At 43.8% G+C, this 6850-nt stretch overlaps 1 non-coding gene across 1 annotated transcript; it reads left to right on the forward strand.

Annotated features, from left to right (window-relative positions):
* The first annotated feature begins 524 nt into the window (after positions 1-524).
* Positions 525-606, forward strand: trnas-uga (transfer RNA serine (anticodon UGA)). The gene has a single exon. It is a non-coding gene; the product is annotated as a tRNA-Ser (tRNA).
* The last annotated feature ends 6244 nt before the right edge of the window (positions 607-6850 follow it).

Below are 6850 nucleotides of genomic sequence, written 5' to 3' on the forward strand. Positions count from 1 at the left end.
TAGTGGTTTCATGTTTGTACCTCCGTGCTGAGGAGTTGAAGAGTGAAGAAAGGTAACTCACCTCCTCCATCTCTGGGGTAATTAGGGACTGAAAATGAATCGTGTCACATTGAAATATATCGACATGCGAATTAATCTCTGTCTTTTATTGGGAACCATCTCTTTCATTGTAACCATCAGGAAAGATCATTTCGTTCGCCAGAAAAAGAAATGAATATGTCACTAAACTTTGTTTGTTTCAGGTCCGAGAATACTCAGATCAATAGCTCCTTTGCTTACTTCTGCTGGTCATGTTCGCAAAGAGATATGGCAAATTGCCAAGTGTGATTTTCCGTTCAATAAATAATTTTGACTCAGTTTGGCTGCAAATATCTTTGTGCTTTTCTTCTTTTACATTGGTGTCTCGCACCTTACAAATGACAGCAAAGGTATGAAAGGAGATGGAAGCATTTCGCTCAAGTCAACGGTAAATTTCAATGAGATCACGGCTGATTTGGTCAATGCTCAACCCACCGGAGCTGTCGGTAGTCGTGGCCGAGTGGTTAAGGCGATGGATTTGATATCCATTGGGGTTTCCCCACGGAGGTTCGAATCCTGCTGACTACGTTATGAATGTTTTCCTGCTGGTACAATTTTCGATCAAAGTTCAGAAAAACTATTTTGTGAACCAGGCCGGTAATTTGATTAGACTTGGGAAACTCGAGTTCTTCATCAGAAATGTTCCATAGTTAAAACATTATCTCTGTTTCTCTTTCCAGATACACTGCTTGACACATCGGGTTTCTGCAGCTGTTATTGAACGTCCTGAGCAGAAGTGCTGCTTTTCATTAGATTCCTTTAATCCCTGTCCTCTGTTCTCTGACTCGGGTCACTGGCAACACTTCCTCCTGCTCGTCAAAGTGCTCATTCCCCACCGCTCCCTCTCCCATCATTAGAAACAACCGCAGGAAATCGCCACTTAACCATCTTTGTTCCAAAGTGAAACACATCAGCCTCGGGAATCTCTCCACCAAACGGGACTTCTCATCCCTGGACATGGTGCAAGCCAGAGGATTGTGAAGAGATACTGTGAAAATATTGTCAGTTGGCAGTTGAAAAAATGTTTAGGAAGCAAACCATATAATTTAGGCTCCAGCTTTGTAAATCTTGAGAAACTCTTTGGGAAATGGAATCAGAGGAGAATGAAGAAGTGTGAACTGTCGGACCGAGTAGAGGACGGGACATTGACTCTGATGTTCTCGGGACAGGAACTGATCTGAGACATTGAAATCATTTTCGCTCACGTACGTGAGGAATGCAAACTTCATCTGGACTCTGGGACAATGAAAAAGTCTGGAACACTCAAGACAATGATGTGTTTCTGTTCGCCGAGCTGGAAGTTTTTGTTGGAAACGTTTCGTCCCCTGTCTAGGTGGCATCCTCAGTGCTTGGGATCCTCCTGTGAAGCGCTTCTGTGGTGTTTCGTGTGGCATTTATAGTGGCCTGTCCTTGCCGCTTCCTGTTGTCAGTTTCAGCTCTCCGCTGCAGTGGCTGGTATATTGGGTCCAAGTCGATGTGTTTGTTGATGGAGTTTGTGGATGAGTGCCATGCTTCTGGGAATTCCCTAGCTGTGCTTTTTTGGCTTGCCCTATAATAGTAGTGTGGTCCCACTCGAATTCATGTTGCTTGTCGTCTGTGTGTGTGGCGACTACGCATTGTTGGTCGCTTCGTTTCGTGACTAGTTGATGTTCCTGGATGCGGATCGTTAGCTGTCTTCCTGTTTGTCCTATATAGTGTTTTGTGCAGTCCTTGCATGGGATTTTGTATACTACAATAGTTTTGCTCATGTTGGGTATCGGGTCCTAAGTTCTGGTAAGCAGTTGTCTGAGTGTGGCTGTTGGTTCGTGTGCTGTTAAGAGTCCTAGTAGTCGCAGTAGTCTGGCTGTCAGTTCGGAGATGTTCTTGATGTGTGGTAGTGTGGCTAGTCCTTTGGGTTGTGGCATGTCCTCTTTCCGTGGTCTATCCCTTAGGCATCTGTTGATAAAATTGCGAGGATATCCGTTTTCGGCGAATACCTTGTATAGGTGTTCCTCTTCCTCTTTTTGCAGTTCTGGTGTGCTGCAGTGTGTTGTGCCCCTTTTGAATAGTGTCTTGATGCAACTTCGTTTGTGTATGTTGGGGTGGTTGCTCTCATAATTCAGGACTTGGTCTGTGTGTGTGGCTTTCCTGCGTACCTTTGTGGTGAATTCTCCGTTAGGTGTTCTCTGTACCATCACGTCTAGGAATGGGAGTTGGTTGCCCTTTTCTTCCTCTCTGGTGAATCGGATTTCTGTGAGTGTGGAGTTGATGATCCTGTGTGTTTTCTCTATTTCCGTGTTTTTAATGATTACAAAGCTGTCATCCACGTATCTGAACCAGTGTTTGGGTTGAATTTGCGGTAAGACTGCTCTAACCTTTGCATTACTGCTTCTGCTATGAGTCCCGACATCGGTGAGCCCAAGGGAGTTCCGTTGATTTGTTCGTATATCTGGTTGTTGAATGTGAAGTGTGTTGTGAGGCACAAGTCCCACGATTTAGGAAGATTAGGTAAGATTTAGGAAGCGTAGAATGGGGTAGGAAACTGCAGGGGGTGAGCACATTAAAATGTGGAGCTTATTCAAGGAAAAGCTCCTGTGTGTCCCAGATAGGTATGTACCTGTCAGGCAGGGAGGAAGATATAGAACGCGTGAGCCGTGGTTTACGAAGGAAGTGGAATCCCTGGTCAAGAAGAACAAGAAGTCTTATGTTAGGACAAAATGTGAAAACTCAGTTAGAGCGCTCGAGGGTTCCAACGATATCAGGAAAGATCTAAACAGAGAGCTGAGAAGAGCCAGGAGGAGACATGTGAAGTTGTTGGCAGATAGGATCAGGGTTAACCCTAAGGTTTTCCATAGGTATGTCAGGATTAAAAGAATGACGAGAGTTAAATTTGGGACAATCAAGGATAATAATGGGAAGTTGTGTGTGGAGTCAGAGGAGATTGGGGAAGCGCTAAATAAATATTTTTCGACAGTGTTCGCTATAGAAAATGAAAATGTTGGCGAGGAAGATCCTGAGATATTTGCGTCCAGAGTACTAGAGATTGAGGTTCACAAGGATTAGGTGATAGAAATACTGCAGAGTGTGATAACAGACAAGTCCCCTGGGCTGGATGGGATCTGTCCTAGTATCCTCTGGGAAGCAAGGGAAGAGATTGATGAGCCTTTGGCATCGATCGTCAAATCATCGTTTTCTACAGGAATAGTGCCTGTGGAATGGAGCATAGCATACGTTGTTCCCGTGTTCAAAAAGTGTCGTAGAGACAACCCTGGTCATTGCAGACCAGTGAGTCTCACTGCAGTTGTTGGTAACGTGTTGGAAAAGGTTATTATGGATAGGATTTATGACCATCTGGAAAAGAATAATCTGATCAGGGACAGTCAGCACGGTTTTGTGATGGGTCGGCCTTGCCTAACGAATCTTATTGACTTTTTTGACAAAGTGACCAAACAGGGAGATTACAGTAAACCGATTGATGTGGTGTATATGGGTTTCAGAACGTTGTTCGATAAGGTTCCCCACAATAGGCTATTATACAAAATGCGGTGGAATGGAATTGTGGGAGAGATTGCAGCTTTGATCAGTAATTGGCTTGCCAATAGAAAACAGTGTTGTAGTTAATGGAACATGTTCTTCTTGGTGTCCATGTACTGGCGGCGTACCACAAGGGTCGGTGTTAGGTCCACTGCTGTTACATGAGATCTAACCTTGCCAATCAGTCTCCCATGGGGAACATTGTTGAACGCCTTACTTAAGTCCATATAGATCACATTTACTGCTCTGCCCTCATCAGTCTTCATTGTTACTTCTTCAAAAAACTCAATCAAATTTGTGAGACATGATTTCCCACGCACAAAGCCATGTTAACTGTCCCGAATCAGTCCTTGTCTTTCCAAATACATGTACATTCTGTTCCTCAGGATTCCCGCCAACAATTGGAGTATTCTTGGCAGATGCAGTTTCATGTAGGGGATGCGAGGTCATATACTTTGTTGGGAAGAATCAAAAGACACGCTACTATTAAAATCGATAGAAACGCAAAGGATGTGCAGTGCAGAGGAGTCTCAGTGTTCTTATACATGAAACGAACATATTTATTTCTTGGTGGCAAAAGAAAGCCTTTTCTGATGCTCACAATTAAAGAGATGGTTTCCAAGAAAATAGGAAAATTAAGTCACCAGTAGAGTAATCAATTACCAAGATATCCCTCGTAATGTTTTATGGGACATGTGGGATGTTTTTGATTATGGTTCTCCAAACAGTTTTACAATGGAACCGAGAGTTTTAGATGGGAAGTTAAGATCACGCATGACTATTGCCATTTTTGTCACTCACACACAATACTTTTTCCTTGTACGATTTATTTCGCTTTGTGGTTACTGCGAGTGGGCTTGTAAACTACACATGCTTGTGAGTTCATTCCTCACTGTTCCTCAACTCCAGCCAAACAGACTTTACATCCTTATTTCCTGAATCAAGGTAATCTCTAACCATTGCATAAATGTCATTAAAACTTCGATATTTCACAGGCCTCTGTTTATCATCTTACAATATTAATTGATCCTTTACTGTATTGCAGTTGCGCATAAGAAGAGAAAAATAGCATCGAGAATGGTGGACCTCCGGTTCACACACCCATTATTGAAGCGAAAATGCAGATTACTGCCCATAATGCGATCGTGGAAGCATGTGCCGAACCCTCAGGATACACAGAATAAGTGCAGTGCCACAGGGCATGTCAGGGACAGCACCAGAAAGACAACAGAAATGTTGCTATGAGCTCCTATTTTGGATATATTTCTCAATGAGCAATAGAGTGTTACGTATGTTCCATCAGGAGGTACCTCACACAAGGAAGTAACCAGTGCTGCAGACGGTCATATCATCCAAGTTCCAAGCCCTGGAATCAGAGACATTCAATATTCTGCGCATAACTGCAAGGAACAGCTGTCCGAGGCGTTTACAGTCCAGATGAAATTATGAATGCAGCTCTCTAGTTGTCAGCCTCTTCCTCCTATGTCGTGTTTCGTGCAGTCCCAGCGTGGAATCTCGTCAACCACGTTTGACCTGCACATGATGCGTATTCGGCCTTGTTTTTTCGTGAGTTGTTGTCTGAGTGAGGCTCTCGGTTTCTGTGCTGTCATTAGTCCGAGTGTTCGGAGGAGTCTGGATATTGTTTTCCAGAATTTGTTTTTAATACAGGGAAGCATGATTTAAAAATTACTTCAAAGCATATCCTCGTTGCGAATTTTGTGCCATGCATCTGCGAATGAAGATGTATGGATATTGGTGATTGGCAAAGAATTTGTGTGGGCGTCAGTCCAGCAGTCCCTAGTAGCAATACGAACAAACGGCAAGGGCCACACATTCGACTAGAACAGCACAACAATAATAGGACAGGGCAAGCAGAAGACAGCCAGACAATTCCTGGAAGCAGGGCACTCATCCACGGATTCCATCCGTTGGACCCAATCTGCAATCCCAACAAACGGAAGCAGCGGGAATGAAACCAAATGAATTCGTACCAAAACATGAGAGCAGCGTTTCACAGGAACCTCTGCAGCGCTGACAATGTCACCCAGACAGGCGAGGAAAAGTCTGCAAACCATCTTCCTCGCGTCACAGAACCTTTCAACAAGAACTCCAGAAGCATCCGAACTTCACATCTTTCTGCTCCAAAACACTCCGCTTTTCCACAACAGAGAATTGCACACTCAACTACCGCGTGTAAGATGAGAATACCAACCCCTACACTACCAAGGGCGGCAGTAAGAGCGAGGGGAAACAGCTGCCACTGTCATTCCACAGCTACAGACGCTCTCTTTGAAAGGTACATTTTCGTATGAATGTCGGGGCAGCAGTAGAATATGGGAACTAAACAGCCAGCGCTGTGTCTTCATATTCTGGACAATGTGAGTTGTTCACAGCTTTCCCTGAAAGTGAGTGGACGTCGTTATTTCACCGCTGTTGTGAAGCCAGATCCTGCACTGAATCTGCTCCCTCGTTTTTTGTTGTTGTGGCTAAAAGGTGGGCAACCGCAACGTGAAACTTTGTTATATTTCTCTCATTTCCTTCATTACTGTCCTGATGAGGGAGACTGGACATTGGCTCGCTCGATCAGATGGAGGCACCAACGTATTGTTGACCTAATTTAATCGAGAATATAATTGGTAATATTCACTTTGCAAGGTACATTTTTCTGTTTTGTTTTATGTTACTTGAGCACTTTCTGTTACTTGGCAATGCACTAAATCTCCAGAATGTCGGGAAGCTCCGTTTGGAATTGCTTCGGTACTATTTGTGTGAGCAGTTCTTGACATGCACGTCCCGCACTGCCTCACAGACAGAAGTAATGAGTTTGTGTGTCTGATAATGACTCTGCCTTTTGAGTTTTGCACCTGGTCCACGTTAAGATCTTTCAGTTTTTGGATTCACTGGAGAGTTGATGGGACAACACGATTTGTGAGGTTTTTTTTTAGTCAACGAAATTATTTGACGGAGAACTTGGGAATGTATCAAGGAGAATGTTCATTGTCTGTAAACGCCTGGAAAACATTCCTGGTAGCAATATTAATACGTCATTCCCATATCAAGATTGGGGAAGTAACGGTGAGAGTGAGTGACAGAGTGTCTGTTCCACGAAAGCAGTTTGTTCTTGGGAACGATTTAGCAGGATACAAGGTAGGAGAGGTACCCCCTGTGGTGGAGAAGTCAAAGGAAGACTAGGGAACTGGGGAATTGAAAGAAAAATACTCAGGAATTTTTCCAGACTGTGTAGTAACATGATCCCATA

This window comes from Chiloscyllium plagiosum, unplaced genomic scaffold (assembly GCF_037043375.1).
Source record: "Chiloscyllium plagiosum isolate Xiang-an unplaced genomic scaffold, Cpla_swu_hap1 HiC_scaffold_45, whole genome shotgun sequence".
In the NCBI taxonomy this organism is placed as follows: domain Eukaryota; kingdom Metazoa; phylum Chordata; class Chondrichthyes; order Orectolobiformes; family Hemiscylliidae; genus Chiloscyllium; species Chiloscyllium plagiosum.